Source organism: Lycorma delicatula, chromosome 10 (genome assembly GCF_047948215.1).
Source record: "Lycorma delicatula isolate Av1 chromosome 10, ASM4794821v1, whole genome shotgun sequence".
Lineage (NCBI taxonomy): Eukaryota > Metazoa > Arthropoda > Insecta > Hemiptera > Fulgoridae > Lycorma > Lycorma delicatula.
In genome coordinates this window covers 48,817,596-48,838,505 of record NC_134464.1, presented here as the reverse complement: position 1 = coordinate 48,838,505, position 20,910 = coordinate 48,817,596, and the positions used below count along the sequence as shown (strand labels likewise).

At 29.2% G+C, this 20,910-nt stretch overlaps 1 long non-coding RNA gene across 1 annotated transcript in view; it reads right to left on the bottom strand.

Moving 5' to 3' along the window:
- Positions 1-747: 747 nt before the first annotated feature.
- The window catches only part of LOC142331174 (uncharacterized), a 45,564-nt gene continuing 25,401 nt past the window's right edge, over positions 748-20,910 (bottom strand). The window contains exon 3 of the long non-coding RNA XR_012757912.1: positions 748-1,236. This is a non-coding gene — a long non-coding RNA (uncharacterized LOC142331174). The remainder of the gene's footprint in view (positions 1,237-20,910) is intronic.

Here is a 20,910-nt window from a genome sequence, read left to right as displayed (position 1 = left end):
ATTGTCTAATTCATAATAAAATTCTCTTTTACAGTTTATACCGTTCATCTGTGTGCATAAAAATATTAAGCTTTCAGGATGTATCAATTTTATAGTTGTTACAGTATTAATATCGTTCGTTAATGGATTATTACATGTTATTAATTTATCCCAATCTGATCGCCTTCGATAATTCTTACGTTTAACAGCATAAATATTTTTATCTATATAACTTTCTGGACGTAAGTATGAAATGAAAATTATAAAAAAAATTAATAATAAAACGATAATTAATTTTGTATTTTCAAAAAAAATTATATTTTTTTTAAAATCATGTATTGTCACATCGTTAAACTTTGATGTCGAACCTTTTAAAAAATCTTTAATATTTATATTTTTTAAACTTTCATCATCTGATTCATTTATTACAATATTTCCGTGCAATATTATACTCGGACCAATGTATACATTATCTGATTTATTTACATTAATTTCACCGTAACTTGGTGTTTGCATAGGTTTTTTAGGCATATCTATATCATTTTGTACATTGAATAATAAATTCTCCATCGGTAGATTATTTTTTGGTAATTTTTGTTTAATGCCTTCCATATTAAGTTTAATAAAATAAATATTAAGTTAATATATATATATATATATATATTATTTTCACTTATTTTAAAACAACAGTATTTATACCTACAGCAAATTTTATAATAAAACAAACCTACTTTGACTATCACCATATATATTACAATAAAAATATTTAAAAAAAAAATATATAAATAAAAAAAAAAATTGTTAATGTGATTTTATTATAATCAGTTTAAAAAGTAATTCCTTATTAAATCCTTAACGTTTAGGCAATTTTTACGAAAGGAGACACACCTAACGATTTTTCACTTCAATTTATAATATCTAGGTGATGACTGGTGCAGAATTTTTATATTATTATTAAGTAAATGAAAGATTATTTTTAATTTAAATAATATACGCATAAACAGAAGTAATAATGTTTTATTTTTCCTTATTTACTTCTTACTAATCATGAAAGAAATGTAAAAAACCTATTTATCACGGGTTTGATTAAATGATATTACAGCAACTTCGCAAAATAAATCAATAAATAATCTGATTTGCTTGTTTTATTGATAGAATTTTGATTGTATTTTCAATATTCTTCATAATTATTTTTGAAAAAATGATCCTCTTAAAAATGTTCCATTTTATTTGTATTTATATTTGCGGGTAATAGTACTGAAACAGAAAACAGTAAAAATTATTTTTATTAAAAATAAGAAGGTAAGGTGGGAATATATATTATAAATACACTAATTTTTTTCCACAAAATCTTTTAGTGATTGATAGGGGGCTCGTGCTACTCAACAGTACATATACTACACCATTTCTTAGTCCATTAGACCATTCACTGAGCTTATATACGTATTTCCTTATTGGTTAATTTAATTTAAATACTGAGAAATTAACGTTCCTTAAAACTTTTTAAGAATTAATTGATCAAAGACGGTGTGAGCTCATTTGATGGGATTTGACGTGGTTAATGTTTCAAGACCCAAACGAATTCCTTATCTTAATTAGTTTTCTTGATTTGAGTGCCATTGAGGTCAGTCCTTGAGAAAGTGACAACTTATTTTTCCTTAAAACTCGTCTCATAATTTAATGAGAGTGCTCGTGCATGCTGGTTATCTTTGGCCTGCTGTAATGAATATTTTAAAACCCAAACGAAGTCTGTAACTAACTTAGTTTTTTTTTAGTAATTGCTGAAAAACTAATTTTCTTTAGATTATCAAATTTTTTTTTAATTTATAAATTTTAGTTTGAATTGTGTAAAATAGAATGGCACCGAGACATCCAACTTGTTTCCATTGGATTAATCCCTACGGGGCTGCTTAAAAAGTATTGTTTTTGATAATAAGCCTCAAGATATTGATGACTTACGAAAAGGAATTGAGATTCAGCACAAAATAACAATAGTGAATCATTGAATAATGTAGTATCATCCTTTTACAACCGACTAGCACACTGTTAAACAGGACAAGGAGATTTCAAACATTTATTAAAATAAAATTTAAGTAAATAAGAAACCTTAATAAACAATTTTTTTTTTAAATAAATTTATTCGATAATATTTATAAAATCAAATTATTATAAATTTATTTATTTGGGATAACGGTTCCAAAAGTTATCGATGTTATTTTTTCAGAATCCAAAATTTATCCCGCCGCCATTTTGGGTGCAGACATCATAATAACTTTTTATTTATACCATTTGCCTAGTGTTAAGAAACCTTTAAAATTATTGTCATAAAAAGGGTGTTACAATTTTGAAATATTTGAGTTATAACCCAAAACCTTTACCCAAGAAATATTTGAAATTTTATTTCTGGACAAAAGTTATAATAGTTGACCGATACCTTATCCTTACAGTTACAGCATTCTATCTGGAACGGTTTTAAAGTTGTTAACGGGTTTCTATACTTTTGACTCACTCTGATTTATATATTTATATTTGTTACATTTTATATATATATATATATATATATATATATCTTAAATATGAAATATTTTAAAGTATTATTATTTCTGAAATTGTCTTGTAAAAACTACTTATCTTTTGCAATGTCCAGATTTGTATTTTTTACATGTAAAATTAAATATTGAAAACATTTAAAATAAGAAGCTAAAAAGAAACAATTTGCATACACAAACATTTTATATTGATTTAAAACAAAAACTCGTAACGATATCCATATTATTATAATTTTATTTTATTTAATTCTAGCCGTTTATACGTTTAATTGTTTCATTATATTAACATAAAACAAAAAAATATAAATATTTTTGAAAAATTTTTAAATGATTTTTTTAAAAGGCAGATGATCTTCTTAAAGATTTTAAAATGAAATACGCCTACATACTAGCCTTTATTAGGGTTACGAAAAATACGCATTGTTTCTTAACCATTAATATAATTTTTTTTTAATATAAAGTATTATAAAATAAAATAAAAAGAAGTATTTTTAAAAATAATTACTTATGTGTTTTTTTGTATATTAAAAGGAACTGTTGTTCAAAACAAGGTTCTACCTCAGTTACAAGCTGGACGTTTGTTTTTTTTACCAGAAGAAAATCAAAAGTATAATAAATTACAAAATATATTTGCCTCAACAAGATATTCGTTTAAGAAAATCTTCGTTGAATTTGGATCAATAGACTATATATATATATATATCTATATATATATATATATTTCTGATCTAATTCTACTAGAGAAAATAATGAAAAAAAAAATTTATATAAATGGGTCTGGTAACGGGTTACATCCGTTAGTAATTACGGCTAGCGAAAAAATTCGCTCTGATTTCTGGGCAAAGAATGAAATAAAACCATTCTGGCATTCTACGGACCCAAATTAAGGCTGAAGTTGATGTTTCATATGGTTTCTTGACCTTCCAAATTGAATAAAACAAGTTCAAGAACCATATCTCTAATAGTTTTCATAATATCCGAAGAGAAACATACATATTTGTTGTCTGAAGTTTGTTTAAAATTTGTAATAAAAAAACTTTGTTAAATAAATAAAAATGCGTAAAAATTATTATCAAAACTTCTAGAAAATTTTATTTAATAAAATTTATTTATAATAACCCAATTAAAAACAAATACATGTTGAAAAATTTTGATTTTATTACTAACACTTACCGTATGAAAACGAAGGAGTTACACGTACAAAGCATGTTTTCCATTCTTACAATGAGAACTGATGCAATTATAATATAATATGTAATATATATATTACATTACAATAAGAACAATTAATTATACTTCAGAAATATGCTGTTTATTAAAACTTAAATGAAATTTATCGTGGGTAACTTGATGATTAAAATCTATAGAAAAATAAACACATCTTTCCTGGAGATTATAAGGGTCTTATAATATCTAATAGGTTATGATAGAAACAGTTAGTCAAAAACACGCTAGTTTTAACCTAATTTTAAATAAAAATTAACAGTATAAAAATTATATCTCTTTTTACAACGACCATAATATTCGAAAATATATAAAATAATTTATACATAAATGTTTTGCTTCCGTTAATGTAAAGTAAATTAAAAAAAATAATAATAAATATAAATATATTACTCACTAATTTACTTACCTTAGATTTTTTCTTCGTAGTTAAATAATGTATTTATTAAAATTATTCCTAAGTTTTATCTAAGAGAAAAATGCCGTTTAAGCAAATTATTCAAATATTATTTCCTACAAAATTATAACTGCGCAAATATTTTTGTTTAGAACAAGTGTAATCTAGATTTGTTGTGAAGTAATTTTTTTAAACGTTGTTTTAAAATCAATAGGCTTTACCACAATTCTAGATAATTTGTCAAAGGTAAAATAAATAACAATATTACTAAACAGGAAAATGCACTCAGGGTTTCTGTATTTATTTACGCGATCGTTTTTAAAATACATTTAAATTAAATTTACGGTAAAATTATAATTTTAATCATTTTTAATGTGAGTGTAATTCTTTATTCATATTTCTTTATACTTCTTCAAATTTTGGAAAAATACATTTGCCCAAATGTGAAGAAAATAGGAAAACTGGGAAAAATGATTTTTTTCCCAATTTTCCTCTTTTTCTAAGAAACGTATTTATTTTCTTTGTTTCATTTGTGATATTGAAATTTCCTTCAGATTTCTTAAAATTCAAATTATATAGTTATTCTACTGAAAACTACAATACTAAATAAATAACATTTGACTAAGTGTAAGGTAATTTATAATTTAAATGTTAATTTCTTGGAATCAACATAAAATTCATATACGCTCGGTTCAATTTAATGATATAAAAAGTAAAAAAAGATTCATGATGATGATAATAAAATTAAAACTAATACAAAGAAGATTTTAATAAAAAAAAAAAAGAAAAAATTAGGAAGTAAGATGAAATAATCATAAGAAAAAATCTTATAAATTGTTATGTTTGAAGAATATATTTGTATAGATATAAAACCTCCACTCTAAGAAAACGGGAAGAACAATGACTGCGACATTCTAAAAACGGACACAGAGCAGATTTTATAAGATTGTACGGATAGACAAATGAAAAATGAAGATGAAATTAGAAGAACAAACAATAATAGATATTTAATCAGAAAAATTCAGAATAGGAAAAATAATTGTATGAAACATATTTTGAAAGAAGGATAATTAAAAACGTGCAAGAATAATTATTAGAAAGTGCAATAAAACCACGCTAGAAAAAATTTAAAGTTATAGGTGATCTAAGAGAAAATAAGTGTTATCAATGAAAGAGAATTTTAACTGGAAATGGTCATGATGTAAGGGATCTGCCACAAGACAGATAACCATATCATGATCATGATATGGTTATGATCATGGAATGTCTTATAATGTTGTTAATTCCGATGGTAAAGTAATCAACGGATTTACGTGTCAAATGTTTTTTTTCTTGACTGGAGTTTATAATATATATATATATATATATATTCGCAAATCAATGCTCATTTCATTAATTATACTTACACAAAGCTATTTTAGGGAAAGCAAAAGTAAAAAAAATATATACGAAAATTTAAATATTTTAACATTTTTATATAATCCAGTAAACTTTGGATTGAGTGGAGATTTTATTGTATTACTATTTTATTCTTTACAAGTGGTTTAGTTATCATAAAATTTCCCAAAAACTCTTTTTCGTAAAAATTCGCCTTTCAAGAGAATTTTTTTGTTTAAGATTATTTTTTACATTGAGTTACACTCTTGTAGGAACCGTAAGTAAATTATATCATACATATTCACAATAAAAAGGAATTTCCCATTGAAACTTTTCAAAAATTACACACTAGCGCTATACCTAGAAATTCTGATGGTAAAACGTAAAATGTAGACAAGATTTAAAGAACCTCTCAGTAGTAAGTAGAAAACTAACAACAAGAATCATAAAAATAACAGATTGATGAAACAGTTAAAAAAGAAAAAAATAAACCAAAAAAAGGGATTGAAAGATTGATTAATGTACAACACTTAGCGAGTGTAATTACACTATAGAGTTATTAAGATCCAGAACGTGTAGCCGGTTAAGTCTTCTAACATCCTCAACATTGTTTAGAAAGTTTACGCCAAGTGCTTAACGTGGTATTTTAGTCAAATTCATATTTCAAACTGAAACATAGTATTAGTTCCTTGAAGTACCGTAGAACCAAGTATTCGTAGAATTCACTGTTTTAGCAAACCACAGCGCCTCAGCTAAACACCTTGATAGTTTATTCTGAAACCTGTTTATGATTTCAACTCTTGTCTTATTTACCGAGCCCCGTAGTTGGAACTATATGTCCATATTGTTTTAACAATTTCTGTGTATAGAGTAATACTAAGCATATAACAATAAAATAAAAGTGAGAATATACAGTAACAACATAATAAATGCGGAAGCGGAAAATATAATAAAAATTATTGTCATAAATGCATCAAAAACAAAAAAATTCATACAGAGTAATAGTGATAAAACCGTAATACTTAATGCTGATAAAATTAATAAAACTGTTATAATGGATAATAAAGGTTATTCAACAAAAACGGAAAATATGTTAACTAATAAAACCACATACAGACCAATAAATTACAGCAAGAAAATAATAAAACAGCCAAAAAATTTTCTGCATATGGGTATATTACAAAAGAAGAAATGAAACTAATAAGTACCAATAACGTGATACCGCCAAGAACTTACAGTCTAATAAAAATTACATAAAAATGATTATCCTGTATAGTAAACTGCATACAAAGTCCGACGTACAAGCCATCCAAATCTTTGGTTAAAATATTACAACAAATAATCGGAAAAAATAAATACAACATCAAAGATTCATGGGAATTCCACGCATTTATTAATAAGCAAATAATACTCACACACCAGAAATTAATTTCGTTGGATATAATTTCATTATATATCAGCATCCCGAAGAATTTAATGATTGAAGCGGTAGAAAGCAAATGGAGTAAAATTGAAAAAATAACTAAAATTAAAAATCAAAATTTTTAGAATGTATAAATATTTGTATAGATATTATGCATTTTAAATTTAAAAATAAATTACATAAATAATGCGATGGTCTAACGATGGGGTCATCAATCTCAGCCTTCTTAACAAAATTAACTATGGAATATTTAAAAAATATAATATTAGAAAAATTAAATACTAAGGTCTCATTCTGTAGAAGATACGTAGATGACTTTCTAGTATGTGCACGTGAACAGGATATTTAATTAATATTAAAAGAATTTAACTTACTTAATGAACATATAAAATTTATAAAGGAAGTTGGATTCTGGATTTTACAATTTATTTCGAAAAGAAGATAAATATTCAGGCAGATACCTGAATTTATTTTCAACACAACCAATATCACATAAAAAATTAAAAAATCAATAGTCAAGAATCTTGCAGACAGAGTAATAAAATTTACAAACCCCGAAGATAGACCAGAATATATAGAAAAAAAGGAAAGATATATTAATAAATAATAATATCATAACTTATTTAAAATTGAAAATTTTAAATACTATAATAATATTATCAACCAACCATCCTAATAAAAATAATAAGAGTGAGAAATATGTTGCAATACCACATCGTATGTCGCAGATCTGTCTGAAAAGATTAAAAAATTGCTACAAAATGATCTCGCAATAGCCCATCAAAATTACAACAATCTGAATAATTTGTTTTATAAATTGAAATCGTCGACGAATAAAGTAAACACGCCAATGTAGTATTCAGCATTCCGTGTAAAGACTGGAATGTTGTGCATACCTTGAAAAAAGAATAGAAGCCCATAAATACAAAAAAAAAGAAGTGACAGCGCTCACAAAACAAAAAACAAAACGTAAATACTCATTTCATTTCAACAGCACCAAAATATTAGACAATTAACAAAATATACGTAAAATGACCACTCTAAAAATGATATACATCAAGCAAAATACAAACTCTGACAACAATAGAACGACATAGCTGGATTAAGCAACATGTAAGTTAATTAAAAAATTACAAAAATTATATATTTATATTATAACTTTAGTTTTAAGGAAAATAATGCTTAATATTTATAATTTTTTAGAAAAATATGTGCATGGTAAAGATTTCAATACACAGGATATTAACCCACTGGGTTGGTCTAGTGGTGAACACGTATTCGCAAATCAGCTGATTTCAAAGTCGTGAGTTCCAAAGTTCAAATCCTAGTAAAGGCAGTTAGTTCCTTTTATACGGATTAGAATACTAGATCGTGGATATCGGTGTTCTTTTTGGTGGCTGGGTTTCAATTAACCATACATTTCAGAAATAGTTGACCAGAGATTGTACAAGACTACACTTCATTTACACTCATACATATCATCGTCATTCATCTTCTGAAGTAATATCTGAAGTGATTCCCGGAGGTTAAACAGGAAAAAAATACGCAGGATAGAGTAATAGGTTATATAAAGAGATACATATACTTATCTAAAGATAAGTTGAGTCATGTGTGAGTAGGGGGTATCTATTACAATAAGGGTGGGGACATATTATTGGTATCTATGATGGATAGATCAGTTAAACTCAGTACGCAAGAGAATTCTGTATGATGTGTGTATGAATTATGTGTGATGTGTCACCTGAGGAAGCTTAGAGAACAGTAAGTGAAACGTAGTGAATTTATTTTATAAGTATGTATAATTGATTGGTTAACCCAAAAGATTAATAAAGATAATATTTTTAAGTAAAATATGTCTTATTATATTTAATCCTATCCAATAGAGGAAATTAAAATTTAATTAAATTAAAGTTAATATATATATATATATATATAATATTATATAATATTAATAATTATTTATAATAAATAGTACATGAGAGACACAACCAGATAACAATTATAATAAATAAATACGTGTGCAAAATTCTAAAAAGACTCAATTGTCGTAATGGCTGGGCGGATAATTTTATGAATTCCAATCAAAATACATATTCAGTAATAGAAAATGCTTCCTATTAACAGAAAATATGACAACAATAATTTTCACAATTATGTAAAATATTTGCTGCTTTCTAAACGTTCATAACGATATAAAAAGTAATTTAAGCAAATGTTGATTTTATTATTACTTATAAAATTTATTTTTTTAAATTCTTTATAAAACACATTTTATAGTAACCATTCACAGAAAGAGTTTAAACACAAATTACATATTTATTCTAGAAATTCGCTAAAATAGATTGCAAAAAATCAATTAGTTTATCGATAAAAGTTATTATTAATTACACTGGTATTCAAAATTTGATTTTTTTTCCCAGAAGGGAAAATTAGTAAATCTAATAGCATTTTTTTGCGCTGAATTCAAAAATGGTTTCAGAATTAGTATATCACGAAAGGATTTTTAGAGACAGCTATTTTAATTTTACATAACATATTTAAAATGTGTTCTTAGTGTAATATAATATTACCTAAAAAGGTAATATATTTCTTCCATATTTTGTATCATGAACATCACTCTTTAGGTTCCAGAAATAGTCAGCTAGCATGCTCCAAACTCACTTGTCCTGATACCGCTTTTCTATATCCGAAATATCCTAATGGAACCATTCACAAATATAATCAGTGATTGCTCCTAGAATTGGTGGGAAGAAATCAAAGTTCGAGTCCAAGAAGTGAATCATCTGTGACACGTCACATCCCATGATTTTAAAAAATCATCCACTATTTCTTTGTAATTTTCAGATTTATGTTTTCTTAAAAAGTTCTGGCAAATTCTCTTAAAAGACTACCATGCAGCTTTTTATACCTCATTTAACGTACTATCAAAGTAGTACCTGTCATGGAGTTGTTTCCTCGCCCAATCTTATTTCTATTGTGTAAGTCTCGTCTAAAGCATTTGGTGAAAATAGGTTGAGTGGAGTCTAGCACATATCTATTCGTCGGATGCTGAATGAAGAGGATGCATTTTTCCAAGGAAGTTTTGGCTGAGTGTATGTATTCGCTTACTGTGAAGATTCTAAATGTCAACAACTTCACGTCCTCTATATCGTCATGCGATCGTCAATCGTTGTATGCATGATTTTGGATGAAGCTTGTAATTTTTAATGAGGAGAACCCGAAGTACTGATATTAAATTAACTGAAAAATATTTTAATATTAAAAACTGACAAGTTTTTACGTGTAATTCAATCATTCTGCAAATAATGAATGTTTATTCGAATATTATATTTTATTAGCCATGTAAAATAATAATAACAATTGAAATAATTTTTATTTTATAACATAAAGTAAAAACCGATTTTGAATTAATGACTGTTATTTTCTGTGATGATCTGGATATCTGGTTGAGTTGCTTCGTGTTCATATATTTGTTTCTTTTGCTTATTATTATTTCTTTCTTTTTGCTTATTGTTATTATTATTATTATTTATGTTTTATTAATGGATACATATTTGGTTAAACATTTCTCTTTAAAAAAAGCACGGTTGAAATAACCCATTAATTAATTCGTATAATTTAATACTTGTATGCTTTTATCTTATAATTGATATGTTTTGCTTTAGACAAGTTACCATATGTATATTACATAAAAAATTTAGTTTTCCTTGACAAGGCCGCCGTGTTTTACACTAGTACCGTTTGGAAAGTGATCAGAGTTTTGTATCCGAATTTGTTTGTGATTTGACGGAACCGGCTGTACACAAAAGGAAACTGGGCCAATGTCCTCGTGTTTCTAGTTAAATAAATGCGAATAACACAGTCCATTGCACTCGCGCTACAAAGTCATTATTTTTATTATTACATTTGATTATTATTGCATTAATCTGCTTAAAGGAGCCGTTTAATTACGATTTATTTCTTGCAGCTAGAACGTTTCTGAGAAAATTCTGACGTACACAAAGAAATGTTTTTTTTTTTTTTTTTTTTTTTTTTTTTTTTAAATATAATTGTAATTCAAAATCAGTTTTTACTTTATATTAAAAAACAAAAATTATTTCAATTGTTATTATTACTTTATATGGCTAGTAAAAAATAATATTCGAATAAACATTTATTATTTTGCAGAATGATTGAATTACGCGCAAAAAAAATTACTGTAATTTTTTATTATAAAATATCTATTTAGATAATTTAATATTAGCACTTCAAGTCTTCCTCACTAAAAATAACAAATACCATCCATACAAAATCATACGTACAACAAACGACGATCGCGCGAACATATGGGGACGTGAAATAGTTGACATTCAAAATCTTCACAGTAAGCACGAACATATACACAGGCAAAACTTTCTAGGAAAAACGCTCCTCTCCACTCAGCCATCCGACAAATATAAATATGCTACACTCCTTTCAACCTATCTTCACCAAATGCTTTAGACGAGACTTACATAATAGACCAGAAGAAACAAGATTGGCAAAGAACTGAATGGCAGATACTACTACTACCACCTTCATCAGCCACACTTCGATAAACGACTCAGCTGCGATTGGTTGCGAAGAGATTTTTTCTTTCCTGAAACTGAGGGCTTCATGTTGTCTACAAAAGACCAGGTCATCAACACACTCAATTACAGGAAATGTATTACAAAAGGAAAAATTGTAGCCTCTGATCTTATTAGGAAATGTAAAATGTTTTCTGAGACATGACTGCCAGATGCAACCTTCTTGCCGCCACTGACTACACAGAAAGATCCAACAATGTAGCCAAAATAATTCACCGAGTGCTAGTCAACACTCACCAACTAGATGTAATAGACGCGCCGTAATACAATTATAATCCAGCCACAGTAATAGAAAACAGCTCGTACAAAATCTACTACGACAAGCTTATCCTTACAGATAAAACGGTTATTGCTAATAGACCGGAAATTGCATTTATCGATAAGGCTACTGCAACGACATAACTAATAGATAACAATGCCCAGCGACAACAAAATCTAACAAAAGATACAGAGAAGATCACAAAGCGCACCCCACTTGCAATAGAGATCAAGAGAGTTTGGAACCAAAATGAAGTAAAAATACTGCCCATAGTAATATCAATTACAGGAATTATACCTAAAACATTCAATCAATCTCTGGAAATACTCAGGATCATGAACTGTATCCATGGCACAATTAAAAAGTCCGTCGTGCGACTAACACGTGCAGCACTAACAGAAAGTTCTTAAATCAATAACTGGAAAATTTGTCATGTAACCGATAAATACTGTAAATAAGTATATACCAATTACAGGAAATGTATCACAAAAGGCAAAATTGTAATCTCTGACCTTTGTAGGAAATGTAAAATGTTTTTTGAGACAATAGACCACATAACCACCGGATGCAAGCTTCTTGCCGCCAATTACTACACAGAGAGACACAGCAATGAAGTTAAAATAATTCACCGAATTTCTGTTCTTTTTGTACAAGAACAGAAGTCCCGGTTAAAAAAAATAAAAAAATAATAATAATACGAAATTTCAATCAGATGATATAGTGGGATAGAAGCTGCGCTTCCACCCGAACCTAATAAAATATGACATTTAGATCGGTAAATTCTATGCTGATATCGGACATACATAAGATACGATAATTAAATCTAACTCATACCTCTGACGTCACTTCTATCATCTCTTTACTACACGTAGTATTGGTGGGAGTAAAATCTGAGCTTGCATCAAACTTGTATAAAATATAAGATTTAATTCGGGCGGAGTGGTGTGGGAGTAAAATCTGTGCTAAAATTTAACCTACATAAGATATGAAGTTTAGATCGGGTGGAGTATAAACCTGTGCTAAGATCTGACCTAGGTGATATAAGATTTAGATCGGACCGAATGGTGCGGGTAAAGTTTTGCGCGCTAAGATAAAGCCATAATAAAGGCTGGTATGAGGTTTAGATATATTGCAGACAACAACTGCTCTGCACCTTTCTTTTTTTCTTTTTTCCTGTTTAGCCTCCGGTAACTACCGTTTAGATAATTCTTCAGAGGATGAATGAGGATGATATGTATGAGTGTAGTCTTGTACATTCTCAGTTCGACCATTCCTGAGATGTGTGGTTAATTGAAACCCAACCACCAAAGAACACCGGAATCCACGATCTAGTATTCAAATCCATGTAAAAATAACTGGCTTTACTAGGACTTGAACGGTGTAACTCTCGACTTCCAAATCAGCTGATTTGGGAAGAGACTGCTCTGCACCTAGGCGGATAGAACGTCACGAGGCACCCCGCATGTGACATCACACCTGACGCAGACCGTATCGTCTGGGCCTCGCTCATGCTCACTGAGCAGGCGCTTGGACACTCGCGAATGCGCAATGAAAACAAGGTAGCTATGATCATACATCCCTATCCTATTTATGAGAAAAGATAAATTAAAATATCAATGACACCTGGAAAAAAACTGTTGTAAAATTGGCTGGAATTTGAATAGAACAATATAACCCATCAATCAATAATGAAGGTTGAGAATTAAATTTTTAGCTCTTATGATCTTTTATTTAAAGAAAAATAGTTTTTAAAATTCTGGTTGATTTATTATTAAATTAATAAAAAAAAATTTTAATTTTTACAACAAACAAATTCAATACTTCTTATATATTCTTTACTCATTGCATCACTAAATGGTGTTAAATAGATTCAACAAGCATAATATTCATGTATATACCGCACTGGTAGGTTGAGGGTTGAATATTCTTCTTACCTTAATAATATTTCGTTTTAATGAAAGTAATGGAAAATTTTCAATTGTTTAATGTAAAACACAATAATTTTATTAAAAATTAACAAAACTAATACTTTTAGGAGTAAATTAATATTTATTCTTGAAGTATTTACAAATATTTTACTAGTTTAAATAAGCAAAAAATGTTGGATATTAAACGTACAGCAATATGTTAACATACCAGATTTCATGAGCATTTTCAACAAACTATTGAGATTCAAAACAAAATATATGTGAAGCAACATACTGCATACATACAAGCGGCAAAAAAACTTGAATTGTAAATTAACATTGTTTCTTAAAAAAAAAAAAAAAATTGTACTGCTGGCCGGATGGAGGCATTAATAATGATTTTATAGCGTTTGGAAACCCTGAATTTAAAAGTATCCTGCATCTTCTTCAATCGCTTAAATGAAGCAAAATGAGTTATTGTCGTAATTTTATTTTTTTTGAAATGGATTCTACCCTCAGAATAAAAAATTTATCCCGCAAAATATTTATTTTTACCCGCTTAAAATAATTTAAATTTCGAAGCGTCAGGCCTTCTTCATTCTTCCAAACACTCTGATGGCTTTGTAGATCTAATAAATTTACAATTTTTTTGTGACATTAATCATATTAGTGTAATTTCGTAAAATTCAGTATTTTTAGAATAACTGCATTCTTTTTAGTTTAACGAAAAATATCAAAAATAAATTTAAATAGTCGTAAGTTCTTTTTCAGTAAAGTTATTGTCATATTCAAAACGGCTTAGAAGAAGAATAAAAAGGGTTAAACTCTAAGAATATTATTTTATTGCGTATTATTTGAAACAATTTCTTTTTTTACTTTTATACTTTTTTTTTTTGTAAAAAGTAAAGGAAGATTTGTGATCGCGAAAAAATTCAGTTTCAGATTTCAACGGAAATATCCATTTCGACCATCTCTAAATCCATTTTGACTGGTTTCAACTTGACGTCTGTACGTACGTATGAATCTCGTCGCATAACTCAAAAACGATTATCCATAGAATGCTGAAATTTTGGATTTAGGACTGTTGTAACATCTAGTTGTGCACCTCCCCTTTTGATTGCAATCGACTGGACCAAAAGTTTCCAAAAAAGCCGAAAACCACAAAAATTTGGATTTTGGACTTTATCTTAACTGCAGTAATAAGTCCTGAATGAGAGCTTTTCGAATGTATATCATTCGTGGTACTTATTTTCATTGCTTCCAGAGTTATAACCAAATAAAATTATATTTAATGAAATATTTTTAACTCACAAAAAAAGGCGTATTCGTTCAAATCCGACTTCATTTCCTTCTTTTATTAAACCTTTTTTTTTTTTAATAAATTGATTTATTAATAACTATTAACCTTTTATTATATAAAATTTTACAATAAATAGTTCAATAATAGCAATAAAAAAAATCAGAAGTTATTAGTGAAGTTTTATGTACTTTTCATTTTAATTCAAAAATTTTAACAGAGGTTAATAAATATTAATAAATCAATTAATTTAAATTAAAAAAATAAATAAATAAACAAATATATGTATATGAAAGTCGGATTCGAGCCGACGTGTGCATAGTATGTATCCAACACATTCTCACTTACATCATATAACTGCTTGTGGGAGATGAAACAAAATTAATTTATAAACTAATATAAAATGCTGATACGGACACCACAAAAAAACGTGATGCAATGTGGTGTCCACCACATTGCAATTGTGTAACTGTCCATTTCACTAAAGAATTGTAGGTCGTATCTCATTTTAAAATGAAATAATTTTAGCAGAAAAAAATGTGTACATGTTATAGGCGCACAAGATAGGTATGAGGTGTTCACATCAGATTTTTTTATTTTAATAAATCCTCTTCCAAATGCAAACACTTCTAATAAATGTGAAACCCTATCAAATAACACTGGTATAAAATATTTGTGCCAGAACAAGTAGAAGTGGTTTTTGTATGCATCTTTCACTTCGAATTTGAGAATATTAACAAATTTTTTCTCACTCTAGTTTTAAGTTACAATTTCTTCAGTTATATAGTTTATGGAAATTATGCAATCATGTTATGGTTTAAACCATTTATAATACATGAATGAATAGAAAAATTGTATTTATTAGGGATTCAAAAATGATTACTTTGTTATGAAGGTCTTCAATAGCACAGAACAATACAAATAGTCTTAAAAGTTGGACGATACAATACTAAACTGAACAGAAAACGACTTTCTTACAGACTTAGTCATCATTGTTTGTCAAAGTGATATCACAAACAAAATCTGTTTTGATTATAAAGTCTCAGTTATTTGTTTAAGGTATAGATAGCCTGTGTTTAGTTTTCACTCTGTTGACACCTGTACATCTTTCGTGTGTGTGTGCTGATAAAATATATTTGTTTGTAAATATTTCTCAGTTACGAAGTATTCTCAATTTACATTTCCTACTTTGAATTCAAGACGTGTAATGGATATTTTTTGCAGTGTTTGTGTATTGTCTGATTTTGAAAAATGCCGAGAAATTATGTAAACCACCCGGTCAGCTTTTACAACATTTGTGGTGAGGTAACTTTTAAATTTCAGAAACTTAGATTTACTTCTCTCATCAAGAAATGTTATGAGCTTTATTTGGCTGACATGAACTTTGTTGTTCCAATGATTTGGCGGGAATCAAAGACCATGCCACCGATCGTTACTTTTTTCTTACTAATATTATAAGCATTAGTTCCATCTGCAATTTACCATCTGCCATCAGGCCTATGGCTTACAATGAGGAACTTCCTGTGTCTAAATCATCAAAAAATATCACATTTAGCGATTATCAACACAAAGATTTGGCAGAGGATAATGATGACGTAAGGATGGATTCAAATTATGAAGCTTCGTGTTAGTCTGGCGAACCACATTTACTAACACAAAGAATGCCCTTGTACGAGAACTAAATTTCTCAAAAAAAAAGGCGGAATGTTTTGGCTTACGATTAATAGGTTGGATCTATTAATTGTAATAGATTCCACCACCTCTTCCACCAAGAAACAAAAACATATGTTTTTAGAAACAGTAATAATGACTTCAAGAATTTCTTTGTATTAGAAAATGTACTTGGTTTTTTTTTAATAATGTTCTGTCTCTATGGAATCATTCGATCGTGAATACAAAAAAAAAAAAATAAGTACTGGCGTTTGTTTACTGATTCGACAAAAGCTAGTTTAAAAGCTATGCCTCTGCACGTTGGGAATGAGTTTTCATCAATATAAATAGATTACGCTGCGGATCTGAAAGAAACTTAAGTGAACATGACACTTCTCTTAGTTAAAATAAAGAATTAAGAATTTCACTGGAATATCTGTGAGGACTTGAAACTTTGCACTATTGCTTCATGTTCAACTTGGTTTCATTTAATAACGTGGATTTCTTTGCATGTGGGACAGCAAAAAAACGGACAAACCGAACAGCATTAACACTAGGAAAAAATAATTTTGTTAATGCACCCCATTTGGTTCAAAAACGTTTATTTAACTCCACTCCGTATAAAGTTGGGGCTGATGAAAAATTTCATTGAAGCAATGGATCGAAATGAGCTTGGATTCGCTTAAAAGATTATTTTCAAAGATTAGTGGAGCAAAATTGAAAGACGGATTCTTTTTAGGACTACAAATTAGACAATTATTAAAAGATGACAACTTCGATAGTACGTTAAATGAGGTGTAGAAAGCTGCATGGAAGTCCTTAAGAGCATTTGTCAGACGTTTTAAGAAACCGTAAATTCGAAAATTACAAAGAAATAATGGATGATCTTTTAAAATCATGGGATGCGACGTGTGTCACAGATGATTCACTTCTTGGACTCGAAGTTTGATTTCTTCCCACCAAGTCTAGGAGCAATCAGTGATTTTATTTGTGAACGATTCCATTAGAATAATTCGGATGTGGAAAAGCGGTACCAGGGCAAGTGTGGTCGGAGAATGCTAGCTATCTGTTTCTGGAACCTAAAGAGAGATATTCATGACACAAAATATTATAGAAAATCAAACATTACTACTTTTTAGGAAAATTATACTAAGAATGAATTTTAAATACGTAATGTAAAATTAAAATAGTTGTCTCTAAAAATCCTTACACGATAGACTAATTCTGAAACCATATTTGGATTCAACGCAAAATTTAATAATAGCAATGCTATTATTAAATTTACTCATTTTCCTTTTTGGGGAAAAAAATCAAATTTTTAATACCAGTGTAATTAATCTTAACTTTTATCGGTAAACTAATTGAATGTTTTGTAATCTATTTGAGCTAATTTCTCAAAGAAATATGTAATTTGTGCCTAAACTCTTTTTGTGAATAGTTAGAATAAAAAGTGTTTTTATAAAGAATTTAAAAAATAAATTTTATAAGTAATATTAAAACCAACATTTTTTATTAAAAAACCGATAAAAAGCAAATATTTTAAATAAAACTAAAAATTAATTTTTTGGTATTTTCTATTAATAATAAGCATTTTCTAGTTGATTAATATGTAATTTTGATTGGAATTCATAAAAATATCCGCCCAGCAATGTTCAGATTTTAAATTGAGTCTAAAAAGAAAATTGAGTCTAGCGAGAATTCCGCACACGTATTATAACAATTGTGTTCTGGCTCTGTATTTCATGTACTATAATAAATAATTATTAGTATGTATATATATTAGATGATTAAAAAGATAAAAATAACACTAAGTAAAAAGTAATTAAAACAAACTACATAATTACTCGCTTTGTAACTACTAAGAAACACCACCTACACTTACTAAATTTTCAGTTTATTTGAAACTGTTGAACCATCTGCAGTATTCTATATAATTCCCAACTAGAGTTCTTAATTTACATTCATTCTTTTTTAACATAATATTGTTTTTTACCTTAATTTTTTTATTTTTGATTGGTTATTCTTCACGTAAGTTATAAGCTTGAGGGTTTAAACAAGGAATATATTTTTTAGCGAATGAAAAAATAATATATCTGCCCCGGATTTGAACCCAAGATCATCCAGATGAAAAGCTGAGACGCTACCACTTATCATGCCAATCAGTTTTATATTTATACCTTCCAAATTTTTCTAATAATTTATTCCTAGATTGTTTTTCAATTTTTGATATCGTCACATAAGCTTGAAGTTTGTCCGCGGAATATGGAAATGGAATTTTTGTAGCGTATAAAAAATGTTATGCCTGATCGGAATTCGAACCCGGAAACTCCGAATAAAAGGCGAGGCGCTTCCACTCCACCATGGAGATCAGAATTTTAATTTAATTTTTGCTACCCTGTTAACAAGTAGCAAAGATTTTGATCTAGACAGATGGGTTTATGTCACAATTTTGAGTAATAATTATTTTTGTTGGTGGGTGGGGGAATTGCATTTACGCACGTAGTGTCGGACTCTCACTGGTTGTCTTCTTCAACCGCCATCAGCAGAATACCGGCTAAAACTAACCCCTTTCTATCAGGACTCTACCCGGAACCATTTAACAGATTACCTCAGGCCGAGACCTCCTCTCCAATCCTGAGAAGACCGTTACTTAATTTTTACCTGGCTCAGTAATATCTAGGTAGCCCTTTTTGGTCCTGAATGTTCCCGACGAATCGGGCCACACACTCCCAGCTGCTCATCTCACGGAACATCAACGCAACCATGTTGTGGGGGCTCAGTGCTCAGATTTCTTCCTCTACTGTTCCTCGATCTACCGCCCACCAAGCACATTTGAAAAGGTGTGCTCGGCGTCGTTCCATACACCGGGGCAAAAGAGACAGTCGGGGAACGGCTCTTTCTCTACGGCATGGAGATAAGCCCGGAAGTATCCATGATCCGTTAAAAACTGGGTCCACGTAGTACTTCACTCTCCATGCCGCCGCACTGTCCATGATCTGACGAGAGGGATTAGCCTTGCGGTCCATCGTCCTCTGTTCTCGTGGTCTCAGGTGAGGAACGTGCGAGTCCGTTCTCCTCGGCGATTGTCTCCCGGTCTTCGTATTCCCATCACCTCCTATAGGCCGCCAGGCGCTCCCTTGTCTAAAGAGCAGTGGGTATAACGCCGGTGACCATCAGCATAACAGGGTCGGAAATCATCCGATTTGCGGAAGCGACTCACAAGACCCGTTGCGTTAAACCTGTGAAAACCGTTTCCGGTTTCTTAATCTTAATGCCTGGGCTCACACTTCGTCCGTATAACAGGTCGGAATGCACTGTGGACATCAACAGTCACCGTTTGCTGGGATTCGGTCCACTGACATTCGTCGTGAGCCGGCTGAGAGCGGTTATGCTGAGGTAAGCTGAGTTTCCGGTAAATCATCATACTGAGGTACTTCGCGGCCGGCTTGGTTTTGACAACCTCGTCTCCGACCTGTAGGGAAGGAAGGTATCAATAAGGTTCTTCGTTAGAACCACGATCTCCATCTTGTTGAGGGGTGGAGACAAGCCATGGTCGTCCAGCCAGAGACAAATAATAACAAATATTATATTTTTATATTACTTATATTAACTAAATTTTATAAATTAATCGAATCATGTGATATCGCTTTTATAAAGTATCTTATAAACAAAATTAAATTTACCGAGAAAAATTTTTTAACATACGATTTCATAGTCTTTGCATCTATCAATAGGATGATACATTATGTAACCTACCAAGGAAACATATTTTCATACGAATTTTTAAACCCTTTATCCCTTTCTATAACTGTAAAATTATATACTTATTGAAAACAATGAAACAGGAATCACCTAGCGAATGATAAACTTATAACCTATAACTTATAATTACCTAAAAAAAAAACCACTAAAAAAAACTATAATTCGAATCGAATCTGTACTATAAAATAATGAAGAAAGTGGACCAGATTCGTCTCCTAAAATGCAATCAGTATTGCTGAGATTTAGAACTTTTTATGTAAAATTTTACTCCACTCCTTGACCTCCTTGATTTAAATTTTTGAAAAATGGTGAAATATTTGCCTTTTTTTTTCAAGCTAAAGTTTAAATATAATATTTTACGACTGTAACACCTTTGGCTTTACATAGTTTCATGAAAAACTTGGCTCTCTTTACCTACCCCAAAAGTGAACATTCAACAAATGGTTAAACATGTGCCAATTTGTCTTTAAAGAATAGAA